Source organism: Bos indicus x Bos taurus, chromosome 7 (genome assembly GCF_003369695.1).
Source record: "Bos indicus x Bos taurus breed Angus x Brahman F1 hybrid chromosome 7, Bos_hybrid_MaternalHap_v2.0, whole genome shotgun sequence".
NCBI lineage: Eukaryota > Metazoa > Chordata > Mammalia > Artiodactyla > Bovidae > Bos > Bos indicus x Bos taurus.
The window spans coordinates 19,112,179-19,127,667 of record NC_040082.1 but is presented as its reverse complement, the minus strand read 5'-3'; positions in this window follow the sequence as shown (position 1 = coordinate 19,127,667).

Sequence of the window (15,489 nt, the reverse complement as noted above, 5' to 3'; positions counted from 1 at the left end):
AGCTATAACCACCTAAGGTCTTTGTCTCTTCTACCACACTTGTATAAGTCTGTGTGAATTTTTGAAGTTTATTTCATGATTATTTGTCTTTTTCCTTTTTCTTTGTCCTTTTCCCTTTCATGATTATTTTCCTTTTTCTGTTTTGATACTGATATCTTTTCCATTTTCTTTGAAATGTTCTAGCTTATTTAAATAGACTTATGGCTAATATGTTATGACAACACTATAAATCAACCCTTAATATGTGGCCATGACTCCTTTAAATTTTTATTGTGTTTTCCCCCTCTAATTACTTTATTTGCTTCTGATTAAAAAAAAAAAAATCCTTGGGTAATGTTCTATTTTAGACTTGCCTTCTGGTTCAGATGGTAGAGTCTGCCTAAATGTAGGAGACCCAGGTTCAGTTCCTGGGTCAGGAAGATCCCCTGGAGAAGGGAGTAGCAACCCAGTCTCGTATTCTTGCCTGGAACATTCCATGGGAGGAGGAGCCTGGTGGGCTACATTCGGTGGGTCCCAAGAGTCTTCATGACTGAGCGACTAACACCTTCACTTTCATGTTCTATTTTACTGTTTTCTTTTACCCAAAGATAGAAAATTTGATCAAACATATCATTTTCTTCATGGGCTTCCCATAGGTGGCACTAGTGGTAAAGAACATGCATGCCAATGCAGGAGACATAAGAAGCAGGGGTTTGATTCCTGAGTCAGGAAGATCTGGAGAAGGGCAAGGCAACCCACTCTAGTATTCCATGGGGTCTTAAAGAGTCAGACACAACTGAAGTGACTTAGCAGCAGCACATCATTTTATTTAGTCTATTGTTTTTCCTTTTTAAAACTTCTGGTTCTTTCTTAGCACTCCTTTCCCCTGTTCTCATTTCTAGAATAGAAATATATGTTCATTTACATTTACTCTTCTATATTTATTTACAAATGTTATGAATTTTTTACATCATGTTTGAACTCTCTGCAATATTTGTTATACTTAGAAAACTGTTCTAATGACTTAACCTTGAACATAACAATTACAAGGAGTTAACTTTTATAATTGATACATTGTTTTAGTTTATTTGAACAGCATATAATTATACCTTTGAATTGAATTTGACTAACATTTTCATTACCATAACTTTTAAACTTAAATTTGTTTCACATTTTTATTTTTTACTGAAAAAAAAATACATTTAATTAACTTATATGCAGTGTACATCATAAGAAACGCTGGGCTGGATGAAGCACAATCTGGAATCAAAATTTCGGGAGGAAATATCAATAACCTCAGATATGCAGATGACACCAGCCTTGTAGCAAAAAGCAAAGAAAAACTAAAGAGCCTCTTGATGAAACTGAAAGACGAGAGTGAAAAAGCTGGCTTAAAACTTAACATTCAGAAAACTAAGATCATGGCCTCTGGTCCCATCAGTTCAGTTCAGTCACTCAGTCGTGTTTGACTCTTTGCGACCCCATGAACCACAGCAATGTTTCAAAGGATGGAACAGTAATTGTGTACAGTGTTTACAAAGTATTGGAAAAAAAGAGATTGATGAAATACCTAAATAAAATATTAATAAAAAGAATTTCAGCATATTAAGAAATAATCATGACCAAGTTATTGCAGGAATATAAGCATAGCTTAATATTAGGAAATCAATATACTTCACATATTAATTCTTAAATCTTACCACCTCCATTAATGCTAAAAAGGCATTCAATAAAATCTAATATGTAGTCATGATTTTTAAAGATTGAAAAAAAAAAACAGTTAATGGGAGATAAATCAATGAATATTTCCTTAATACGGTAAAGTATATGTCAGTACAGTTCAGTCACTCAGTCGCATCCGGCTCTTTGCAACCCCATGAATCGCAGCACGCCAGGCCTCCCTGTCCATCACCAACTCCCGGAGTTCACTCAGACTCATGTCCATCGAATCAGTGATGCCATCCAGCCATCTCATCCTCTGTCATCCCCTTCTCCTCCTGCCTCCAATCCCTCCCAGCATCAGGATCTTTTCCAATGAGTCAACTCTTCACATGAGGTGGCCAAAGTACTGGAGTTTCAGCTTTAGCATCATTCCTTCCAAAGAAATCCCAGGGCTGATCTCCTTCAGAATGGACTGGTTGGATCTCCTTGCAGTCCAAGGGACTCTCAAGAGTCTTCTCCAACACCACAGTTCAAAAGCATCAATTCTTCCATGCTCAGCTTTCTTCACAGTCCAACTCTCACATTCATACATGACCACTGGAAAAACCATAGCCTTGACTAGACGGACCTTTGTTGGCAAAGTAATGTCTCTGCTTTTGAATATGCTATCTAGGTTGGTCGTAAGTTTCTTTCCAAGGAGTAAGCCTCTTTTAATTTCATGGCTGCAGTCACCATCTGCAGTGATTTTGGAGCCCCCCAAAATAAAATCTGACACTGTTTCCCCATCTATTTCCCATGAAGTGATGGGACCAGATGCCATGATAGTATATGTACCTCATTCTAAAAGTCAGCATCTTTTTAAAATTAGGAAACATTTTTCCACTAGAGTCAAGAAAAATGAAAGTACACATAATGTCTCTTATATGATTTTATTGGAGATACCATAGGTGTTAGTAAACGCAGTCAGGGAAAAGAAGTTGTGAGACATGAGCACTGGAAAAGGAGGTTTCTCTGGATTGGTATGAGACATATTAGTGCACCTGATGAAAAATCAGGAGAAACAATCACACGAAGAATTTACTGGGAGTAACAGGATACAAAATTAATATATTAAAGCTAATACCCTTCAGATAGAAGGTGAAAAAGTGAAATTTCTTGGGCTCCAAAATCACTGAAACCATATAATTAAGAAAATGTTTTCTCCTTTGAAGGAAAGCTATGACACATCTAGATTGCATATTAAAAAGCAGAGATAAAACTCTGCTGACAAAGGTCCATATAGTCAAAGCTATGCTTTTTCCAGTAGTTATGTATGGATGTGAGAATTGGACCATGAAGAAAGCTGAATGCCGAAGATTTGATGCTTTTGAACTGTGTGGTGGAGGAGACTCTTGAGAGTCCCTTGGACTGCAAGGAGATCCAGCCAGTCAGTCCTAAAGGAAATCGATTGGGAGGACTGATGCTGAAGCTGGAGCTCCAATATCTTGGCCACGTGATGCAAAGAGACCACACATTGGAAAAGACCTCGATGCTGGAACTACTGAGGACAGAAGGAGAAGGGGGGCAACTGAGGATGAGAGTGTTGGATAGCATCACTGATTCAATGGACATGAGTTTGAGCAAACTCTGGGAGATAGTGAAGGACAGAGAATCCTGCCTTGCTGCAATCCACAGGGTTGCAAAGAGTCAGACACAAGTTAGTCACTGAACAACAATAAAGCATACTGTAACTCGCTAGAAAACCCAATGAAAGAAGATTTCAAAGGAATGTAAATAGGGAAACCACAAAATCTGGAAATTTCAAATATACCTGCACATCACAATAATCAACCTTAATAAACAGACATAAGTGTTCTAAGAATTATTCTACATCATGAGAGTTTAGGTCTAAAGTTAGTATATAAATCAAATGCAATCTCAGTAAAAATTTCTATAGAAATATATTCAAGACCAGATAGGAAAACTCTGAAAGTAGGAAAAAAGGTAAAGGATAACTCTGCCAGATATTACAACATAGTATGTAAAATTGCTATTAAATCAGTGTTAAAGCTGTGCATTTTGGCACATGATTAGATAGACCAATGAAGTAGAATGGAAATCTAGATGTAGATCCTAAAATAGAAAGTGAAATATGGTATATGTGGCTTCTAAAATAAGTGTGCATGTGGTGGGGGCAATACAGACTTAAAAATCTGAGGTGTCTGGCTAGCCATTTAGTAAAATATAAATGGGTCAGAAATCTATATTTAAAATAAAAACTATGGATTTACTAGTGTAAAATGAGGATGAATTGCTTTATAATCTCAGAACATGAAAAACCTTTCTAATGTGATTCCAGATTCAGAATCGGTAACAGAACTAATTACTAAATTCAAATATATTTTTAAAGTCTGTGTGTATGGGGTAAGAGAAGCTCCATAAAGCAAATTTAAAGTGACTAACTAGAGTAAAATATTACCAGCTTTTTTCTTAAAGGGATAATCTCCAAATATCTTTCAAAAAGAGAAAAGACCCAAATTAATTAATTAAATGGAAATAAATATGAGGATTAATTCAAAGGAAAGGCAAATTACCCATAACCGTATAGATATATGTTTAACCTCACTTGCGTGAAGTCAAATTTAAATCAAGATTACACTGAAATACTGCTTCTTACTAGCAGAGAGGAAAATGTTTGATAGTTTGACCGTATACTCCGTCAGCAAAGCTTTGCAGCACAATCATTCTCGTGTACTATTGATAAGCATGAAAAATCCTACAAATCCATGAGAGGATTATTTGGCAGGATCAGAAAAAAATGACAATTTTCTCTTTGACCCAGAAATTCCACTGATTGAAGTCCACCCTAAAGGTAGATCTTCATAAATATGAAGTGACATACAAACAAAGTTTGTCATGTAGGTTCTTTGTAACAGCAGAAGAGTGGACATGAAATTTCCATCAAAATGGGGCTGCGGTATACTTTCAGTGAGCCTATTTCATAAGCTTATTTGTATAAATTCAGTTTTTTTGAGATCAGGAAATCTGTCTCTCTCACTGTGCATTGTGATGCTTCTGCTCCTTCCTCTGGAAAACTAATAATCTTCTTAGATATGATTTTGTGCCTTCTTTTTACGTGTTATCTTAGTTTTTAATCTCTCTCTCTGCATTCTGGATAAGTGTCTCAAATTTATCCTCCATACCACTGACTTGATTTTCTGTAATCAAATCCAATTGGGACTACCTCCAATGTGGATTTTTATTATGCCACTCTTTTATGCTGCCAGCACCCTTTCCATCTTAACTCAGTTTTATCCTTAAGGCTTCTTGCTTCTGCTTCCTATAATTCATTTCCTCTTGCATTATTTTGAGGACAACAAGCTGCTGGTTGATTTTTTTTTTTAAGTATATATTTTTCCTGTGAAGGTTATTTCAAAGTTATTTTTTCCCTTGACTATTAAGTGTAATTTCCTTTTTCTTCACACTGAGGTTGTAATTCATAGATGTATTTTTATTTGTCTTAAGTGGGCAGAGTGTTTACCCTCAGGGTATGATCCCATGTCTCACAGCTCCCGTCACTATTTAGTTGATGGTAGGTGGTGTATCCTCTTATATCTCAGCCTGAAGCATCACCCTGAGCTTGATTTGCAATTCGTAAAGTAGTCCTGTAAACTGAGTTTCCATCATCTGCTGCTTCAGCGCTAAACTTCTCCTGTTCCAATATTCATTTACTGTTGGAAGTCTTCTTTGAACATAATAATGCTAAATCCTTACTTCTTCCCCAGTGCTGCTCCTTGCTTTTTTTTTTTTTAAGTTCTATACTTCTGAATATAACGTTTGGATCAACATAATTCTACTTAGGTATAAGAGGGAGAGAAGCCAATACTTGCTGGAGGTAGCGCTATTCACAGTATTTTGAATTTTTGTGCATATCCTGTCTTATTGGGGGACGCCATTTTGGTCCAGAGTGTGAATTGTTTTATGTATAGTACAGGAATGTATCATGAACTAATAAGTGGAAATCATACCCAGAGTTAAGCCCATAGCCTTTCTTTGGCTCCCGTTGAATCCTGAGTACTTTAATTGGTGATCAGTAGGAGAAATATTATGCATTTCTTATGTACCATCATTTTAACCCTGAAGCATTTTCTAAAGTTTTCTTCTTTTTTTCAACGAAAGGTGCTATCCAGAGATATCTTCCTTGAGCTCAGACGGAATAACTTTTTAAAATTAGCCCCTCTATAATAATTTTGTATATAATAGTCTTTGCATCCCTTTCTTCATTCCTTCCATTTATCCTTCTTCATTTTAAATAAATAGAGATCAATACAAACATTGTGTTTAAAAACTTTTCCTTGATTTCCAAATTTGTTAATCTGGGTAGATCTTCATTTGAAGATTGTGTTATATAGCCCCCTGTCTGGCTGTCAGAAGTTAGCAGTTACTTCTTTATTGTGACTTTGCCATACTTAAATTGGCCTACATTGAGTACCTGTTTCAGGGACTGGCATATGTAGTAAAAGAAAAAAAATTCCATTTCTAGCTTAAACTCACAAGTGTTCAAGTATTGTGTAAAGAGGGCAGTCTCTTCTCAGTTCCAGCCTAAATTCTAAATGATAATCTTTTCTGATTTACTTTTTATATGTGTGTATGATGTATGTGTTTGTATGCATACACATATGTATTGCAGCCATGAAATTAAAAGAGGCTTACTCCTTGGAAGGAAAGTTATGACCAACTTAGATAGCATATTCAAAAGCAGAGACATTACTTTGCCAACAAAGGTTCCTCTGGTCAAGGCTATGGCTTTTCCAGTGGTCACGTATGAATGTGAGAGTTGGACTGTGAGGAAAGCTGAGCGCCAAAGAATTGATGCTTTTGAACTGTGGTGTTGGAGAAGACTCTTGAGAGTCCCTTGGACTGCAAGGAGATCCAACCAGTCCATTCTGAAGATCAGCCGTGGGATTTCTTTGGAAGGAATGATGCTAAAGCTGAAACTCCAGTACTTTGGCCACCTCATGTGAAGAGTTGACTCATTGGAAAAGACCCTGATGCTGGGAGGGATTGGGGGCAGGAGGAGAAGGGGACGACAGAGGATGAGATGGCTGGATGGCATCACTGACTCGATGGACGTGAGTCTGAGTGAACTCCGGGAGATGGTGATGGACAGGGAGGCCTGGAGTGCTGCAGTCCATGGGGTTGCAGAGTCGGACACGACTGAGCGACTGAAATGAACTAAATACACATGTGTATATACACAGGCTTCCTTAGTGGTTCAAATGGTAAAGAACCTGCTTGCAATGCAGGAAATGCTGGTTCGATCTCTGATTGGGTAAGATCCCCAGGGAAGGGAACGGCTACCCCCTCCACTATTCTTGCCTGGAGAATTCCATGGCCTAAAGCAGCCTGATGGGCTAGAGTCCATGGAGTCTCAAAGAGTCGCACATGACTGAGCTACTAACACAACAGCAACACCCATACACAGGCACGCACCCAGTTCAAAAGATACTAATAAAAATTGATTAAAAAGTGATAGCCATTTCCAAAAATAAGAATTCCTGTGAATCAAAAGACAGTGTCCACTGTGATTCTTGGGGCCGAAGCTGCAAATCTGCTGGGCCCAAGACAGCTGCTGAAAGCACTGAGGTATTTTATTGCTCTGTTGGAAGTAGAGACCAGATATACGATATTCCCAATAGCCCTTCAGGACAGGAGCCACCAAGAACCATCATTGAACCTACTTTTGGATGAAGACGCCAAAAGCACCTGCGAAAGAAAATGAAAAGTCTTTACACAGAGATAATTGAGCCCAGAAGAAGCTGAGAGAAGGAGCAACAAAACTTAAGAAACCTCACCTAGCTTAAATCTCTAAATCACAATTTGAAAACATGGTAAATTAATAATAAAGTTACTTAAAAAAAAAATTCAGTTACCTATTGCAGGAAAAAGAAACGTAGAACAACCTAAAAATTGAAAATGTGTCTAGGAATCTTTAATTAATGAAATATTTTCTATATATACACATGTATACATATATGTTGCCGGGAGCCGGCATATTGCATATTGAGTGCATATTGCATATTGAGTGCAGCACTTTCCACAGCATCATCTTTCAGGATCTGGAATAGCTCAACTGGAATTCTATCACTGCCGGGAGCCAGTGTGAGGAACTCCGCCCATGACAAAGGTCATGAGGAAGGAGGCTTGGCATACGCAAAGGCGGGATCGAGCTTCAGGAGTCCCCCTGGAAATTCTCGAGCATATACCCCCAAAACCAGAGTCTGCCTACTTTCTGCTTTGTGCTTTCACCTACACCTCTGACTTTACGGGGGGCTGTCCCCCACTACCTCTCTGAAAAAAGAGGTAGCTTACAGCTCCAGTTAATAATTCCTGGGTGTGACAGTGTTTCAACCTACAAACTCCTTTGGAAATCCTCTAGCTTGCCTGAATAGGTTTTTCCGGCCACATGTGATTGTTCAGAGCCTCCCAACTGTGAGAGGCAGGAGATGTTCTAAACTATCTAAACACAGATTCTTTTGAGTAGTTAAAAGATTGATTAGAAATTGTATTGGTGAAGGGTTTTTCACTTGTTGGGCCAATGTTTGCTGCTAAGTCTCCATATCCCTTACCTGCTGTGTCCCTGGCAGTGTATTGATTAATATAATTGGTGTAAGTAGTAGCTTTAATGTTTGTAACCTGGGACCCTTGAGTTAATTCTTTTTCTTGTTGTAGCCCACCACACCTTTGCTCTGTAGGAATGCAACTTTATCTAATGCTTTTGGAGGGTGGCTCCTGACCAATCACCTTTAGAGAAAAATAAGTTTTCTGAAGAAAGGGTCTTAAAATGTTAACAGGCCTCCGGGCCAGAAGATGATGCAAATCACCTAAGCTTTTGCATATGATAAGTTTGCAGGAAGAAAGCCTGGCTTGCTGCATGACTCTGCCCCTTCCCCCATTATCCTCTATGCATAACTTAAGGTATAAAAACTACTTTGGAAAATAAAGTGCGGGCCTTGTTCACCGAAACTTGGTCTCACCATGTCGTTCTTTCTCTTACCTTCTGGCTGAATTATTCAGCCTATTTTCTCCACTGAATTTCCTCACTGAGCTATCCTTATTTCAGCCTCTTTTCTTCACTGAAATTTCCTCACTGAGCTATCCTCATTCTATTACTCTTTATATCTTTAATTAACGTTTAATTAAGCAATTGTTTCCTGATCCTCGCCTATGCCGTCTCTCCTTCGAATACCCTGGATCAGCCGGGGCTGGTCCCCGGCAATATGTATTATGTATCTATGTACACATACCAACTTTCAAGGAATTATAAAACAAAACAAGTAGGAATATGAACTTTCTCTGCTGCAGTTTTCTAGCATTCATTCTTCAGCTCTTAGGATGTTAAGACACTGTTTAAAGGCATCAGGAGCAGAGTCTTCTAGACTTGGCTGATTCCTGGATTGGCAGTTGTTTGTTTCTCCAGCTCCCTGGGTGTCCAGAGGCAGTTATTGTGGCAGCAATTGTGGTGGCTTCTTGATTCCAACATATGCCAAGGGGAAATTATGCTTAAGAGATGGCCAGTTGAGTATTTTGGAAATCACTCCAGACCTAGAATACATGTCTACAACTTTTCCAACAATTTTTACAAGCCCTTAATTTCCTGAGTTAAATCACTTCTAATTTACAGTACTTAAGAGATCCTGAAGGATGGGAATAAGGTTTGGAGGTTTGACAGGATTTGGCTTGAAGCTGGTTTTCCATAACCATTAGAAATAGGGAGGTCTGTAGTATTTTGGGGTAAAAAATGACTCCAGTGTTATCTGGAATAGTAAGGGGTGTCAAGGATAGCCTTTGGCAGAATAAGCATTTGCTGTTACAGGCCATTGAAGGGAGAACTGAGTATACAGGCTGGCTCTCTCAATACAATAAAGAGAATAAAGAAAGAATAACACTTTCATGTCCTGGCGAGGTCAGAGACCAAGGGGTTTCTGTGAGGCCCTAAAAGTATCTCTGACTCCTTCTAGTTTGAAAGCCTACTCAGCTGGAAATTAGACCCATAGCTAGTTGTTGTTGTTCGGTTGCTCAGTCGTGTCTGATTCTTTGCAATCCCATGGACTGCAGCATAGCAGGAGTCCACTGTTGGTCAAATTTCAATGCAAGTTCAATTCACAACTTTGCCAGATTCCTTATATAATTGTCAGTACATTTATTGGGAGAGCATGGACCCCCAAGAGTTAGAATAGGGACTTTTAAACAAGTTTAGAAATGTCTAAACCCAAACACCAAAACTCTAATGAATCTCCTTGAGTAGCAGAAGCAATCTCTTCAGTGATTGAGAGGCTTATCTTGTCTCATGGTTATGAGGTTACCTGACAAAATAACCTTTTAAAGGAAGCCTGATATTTTTTTCATACCGTTAAGCTTAGTTCTTATTACTTTTAAGATACATAACTCAAATCATATTAGTCACACATATGTATATTTTATTAATTATATATAATTATATATATTTGTATATATTTATATTCATTTCTGATCACAATCACTGTAAACCAGTTTACTTACAGTGATTGAGATCAGAAATGTACTGGAGTGGGTAGCCTTTCCCTTCCCCAGGGGATCTTCCCAGACCAGGGATCGAACCCAGGTCTCCCACATTACAGGCGGATTCTTTACCAGCTGAGCCAGAAGGGAAGCCCAAGAATACTGGAGTGGGTGGCCTATCCCTTCTCTAGGGGATCTTCCTGACCCAGGAATTGAACCGGAGTCTGCTGCATTGCACATGCATTCTTTACCAACTGAGCTAGGAGGGAAGCCCATTAATTATACATATACATATAGTATGTACATGCTTAACCAATTTACTTATAGTGACTTTGATCATAAAAGTTTGGAGATTATTGTTCTAGTTAACAGTTTTCAAAGAAGCCCATTAAAGACCATATCTTTTTTAGGAAGGCCAGAAATACAGAACGATGTTAGCATTAGCTAGAAAAATCAGAGTGGATAGACAATATGACAGATGGATTCTAAACCTCTCATTTTGTTCATGGATTGTTCTTTTGATTTCGTTTAGTCCTCTGTATTCTCTTGTATCTCACTGAGCTTCCTTAAAAGTTGATATTTTGATTTCTTTGTCAGCCCCTTTGCAGATCTCCATTTCTTTGGAGATAAGTTATCGACGCTTTCTTAGTTTCTTTTGGTAGTGTCAAGTTTCCCTGATTCTTCACGATTATGACAGCCCTGCATTGGTGAATGTGTGTTTGAAGGGGAAAATACCTCTCATGGTCTCTTTAGGCTGGTTTTGGCTGGTAAAGACATTCTTCTATCAGGTCCCTCAGTTGATGGAATTATCTCTGGGGTCCCACTCAAGTAGGGTTGGAACCTGGTTACATGGTTGCTGCTATGCCCAAGTGGTTTTGCTGTTGCTGGGTCAGTTACCAGAGGCTTGGGTGGGCATAGACCCTGTCTAGTCTCTGGACAGACAGAACTGCCTCCAATATCTTGGTCAGTAGGGCTAATACTAGGGCAAATGTCCCAATTGGATCCCAGATAAACAGCCTTTTACCAGGTGCATGGACAGATATGACTTCTGCCAGTTCTCTGAGAGAACTCCCACCAGATCCCTGGACAGGTTGCTGGGAAGTCAAGGCTGGCTTGGGAATGTGTTTGAGTGGGGCTGGACTGAAGACATAGGGCGTCTTCAGGGCCTCCAGGTGTGACTGAGGTCTGCAGGGCTGCCTTTAGGGCACATAGACCGTCTTCCTTGGTTCTCTGGATGGACAAGTCTGCTCTTGCTCTGTGGGTGAGAAAGGGAAATGGTTCGTAGGCTCCTTGGAAGGTCCTCGCTCAGAATCGAGGTTGGTATACCTGTTACCAAAGCATGGATGGGTGGATCTCCTCAGATCTCTTGGTGGATAGTACTGCTGTAAGGACCAAGATGAGATGGAGCTGTAGCTGAATGCTTTAGGGACTGGGGCTTGTAGCCAGGACCATACTTGGTGCCATACAGTCCTGCCATCTGGGCATAGACCTACCTTCTCAAAATGTTCTTACACTACCTTGGGCTCCACCAGGGTTTTACAGACTCCTATCTGGATCTCAGGAGAAGGCAATGGCACCCCATGCCAGTACTCTCGCCTGGAAAATCCCATGGACGCAGGAGCCTGGTAGGCTGTAGTCCATGGGGTCGCTAAGAGTCGGACTGAGCGACTTCCCTTTCACTTTTCACTTTCATGCATTGGAGAAGGAAATGGCAACCCACTCCAGTGTTCTTGCCTGGAGAATCCCAGGGATGGGGGAGCCTGTTGGGCTGCCATCTATGGGGTCGCACAGAGTCAGACACGACTGAAGCGACTTCAAAACTCCTACAAAGTTATTGTTTTCATTCATGCATGACTGCTAAATAATGGTCGCTGTTGGATGAGTGAGGAAACTCCTATTTAGCTATTTTGCTGCTGATGTCATTTCACACATTTTGATAAGTTGTTTTTATTTTTGTTCCAAATATCTTTAAATTTTTCAACCTTTTTTTTTTTTTTTTTTTACCTACATGTGGTGTTTAATCTTTCACTGGGGATTTTTTTTTTCAGCTATATTTCTGTGACTGATTTCTAGTTTACTTCTGTTGTGGTTAGAAAGCAGACGAGATATGATTTCTATTCTTTTAAATTTGTGAGGATGTGTTTTACAGCAGAGAATATGGTCTTCTTTGGTGAATGTTTCATGTAAGCTTGAGAACAATGTATATTCTGCGGTCATTGGATGAAGTAGTCTATAGATGTCAGTGATATCTAGTTGATTGATGATGCTATTCAGTTCAGCTATATACTTACTGATTTTTTTGCCTGTTGGATCTGTGCATTCCTCATCGAGGGCTGTTCAGGTTTCCAGCTATAATAGTGTGGATTCATCTCTTTCTCTTTGCAGTTCTGTCAAGTCTTGTCTCATGTAGCTCGATGCTCTGTTGTTAGGTGTATACACGTAATGGTTGTCATGTCTTCTGGAAGCATTGACCTTACGTAATGGCTACCTTTATCTCTGATAACTTATTTTGCTCTGTGGTCTGCTCTGTCTTTAATATGGATACCCCACCCTTTTTTTTTGACTAGTGTTAGCATGGTGTATGTTTTCTATTCCTTTAATTTTAATCTATATGCGCGTTTATATGTATGTGTTGTAAATTAGATTTCTTGTAGATTACATATATTTGATTCATGTATTTTAATCTATTAGAATCCGTTTTGTAGTTGGTGTATCAATGGTCATTGATATTTAAAGTGATTTTTTGTATAATTGAAAATATATACCATGTGATTTACTGTTTCTGCTTATGGTCTATGTTGTTTCTATTTTTCTCTTAATACTTTAAATATTTCATTTTATTCTCTTCTTGCATGCATGGTTTCTGAGAATATGTGGAATGCAGGCTTTTCTTTGCTTCTCAATAAATAAGGTGCCAGTATTGATCCACTCCACCCCTCAACCGAATTCTTTAAGATTTTTTTATCTTTGATTTTTCGTAAGTTTGAAAATGATATGACTACATATAATTTTTTGCATTTGTTCTGCTTGGTTTTCGCTGAGATTCCTGCATCTATGGTTTTGTGTTTGACATTGATTTGAGAAAACTCTCTTTGTTTTAAATATGTCTTCTGTTTCTTTCTTCCTTCATTCTCTACCTGAAAAATATCCCTAAATCCTTCTGGGTTAGTCATTCCAACTGGAATCCTAAGGATTCTCAACTACACTCAGAGTATCTTCTGCTACCTGGTTACACACAACGCACAACTTCCAGTTTTATTCCTCCTCAATTTGTCTGAATAAATCTCAGATTTGTAAGATCTTATGACAGACTTTTGAACTGCCTGTATTCCATATACACTTTGGAGAAGGAAATGGCAACCCACTCCCGTGTTCTTGCCTGGAGAATCCCAGGGATGGGAGAGCCTGGTGGGCTGCTGTCTATGGGGTCGCACAGAGTCGGACATGACTGACGTGACTTAGCAGCATATATACTTACGTTGATCAACCCATATCAAGTCCAATATGTAAGAAGAGAATGTTAAAGTTGAAATAAATAAGATTTAAATGTAGTTGGAAACAACTGATATTTAACTCATTCGTTTTCACTGCAGGCAAATCATTATTGCCTCATTATTTTATGTACAAGGAAATATGAAAGTGAAGTGGCTCAGCTATGTCTGACTCTGCCAGGCTCCTCTGTCCATGGGATTCTCCAGGCGAGAATACTGAAGTAGGTATCTGTTCCCTTCTCCAGAGGATCTTCCCAACCCAGGGATTAAATGTAGGTCTCCCACATTGCACGCAGACTCTTTTCATCATCTAAGCCACCATAGTGGCTCATTTGTAAAAATCACCTCAGTGAATAAAAGCAAATTTTACTTCTCTTCAGTAAGTTGTCAGTACTAATTTTGCCATTCAGCTATCCTGAATCCTGACTGTTGAAGGTTTTTGGCTTTATATCTGTGTATGCTTTCAAAGATATTTACTTAGAATACTATTTGGGGGTATATAAAGTAATATTAACATTTAACTTTCTGTGGTATTTTCCTCTGAAAAAGGAAACTTTGTTCCACTATCATTAATATTTTGTGCATTGATTACCATTTCAACAAACATTTCTCCTACACAGTGATAAATTGTCAAGAAATTCTCAGCAATTGTGACTTATATCTGAATCAATCAAATTAATGAAATTGAGTACTACAGAAGTTGAAGTTACTGAATTCTTCTCTCCTTTTTTCATCTGCAGCTGAAAGTTATGGCAAAATAACTGCCTGTATTTCCAAATCTCATGCAATTTTAACTTGTTTGAAGGTTAGAGTTATAGTGCTGCTTCACCAAATACAACCTACTTGTCTTTGTTGTTCAGTGTCTTACATTTAAATATGACTCTTGGCATCAGTAATAAGATTTTTGAGACACCTTGTTAATGTCCCTGTGGAAGAAATATAGAGCACAGGAGCTTACCTATCATCATAAGGATAGACTATTTTTGCCTTTTCTCTCAAATTTCAACTTTAATAGGAACAGTAGAGGACAAAATCTTTAGTCTTAAACTTGTAAACTTTATTACACTTATTTTTCATGAAATGAAAGTACGGTTGAGTATAGAGCTTTCCTTCAAGTTAAAATATTTTGTAAAAATTGAATTGAATTTTAGTTTTATACATAAGTAATGTGAAAACCATCTTTTTTTTTTTTGCTTTTATTGTCACTATATGAAATTGCTGATAAATATTTGGGTCACTTAGACATTACAATCTTGAACATTTCTTACTTCTTTAGTTGTATATCCATATCATTCAAAATTTTGTTTAAAAGTAATATGACTTTATTACATTTCATCTTTTTCCAAAGTGTGCTTTTATGTTTAGATTTCTCTAACTAATGAAAAAGTAAATCAAATAATCTACTGATTAAAAAGTGAGCATTTGCAAAGATCATACCAAGTTTTCGCATTTCACCTAATTTTGGACATGTGTTTTCCCCTTTCTGTGGAAAAAATAATTTCAGGCTTAATTTGTCTGAACTTATGAGTGATTATAATAAAAGTGGTACAAAAGTATCTTCTGTAGAGGAACCTGGCTGCTACCCAGAAGGAAAAAAGTTCTCATGGGATGAAAGTGAAAGTGAAGTCGCTCAGTCGTGTCTGACTCTTCACGACCCCATGGACTGTAGCCTACCAGACTCCTCCGTCCATGGGATTTCCTAGGCAAGAGTACTGGAGTGGGTTGCCATTGCCTTCTCTGTCTCATGAGGTAAGGTCAGTTAAAAGGATAGGAAATTATCTCCATAGGGAAAAGAACATATACAGTAACAACCTTTCCCATCTCAGTCTTCTTTTCT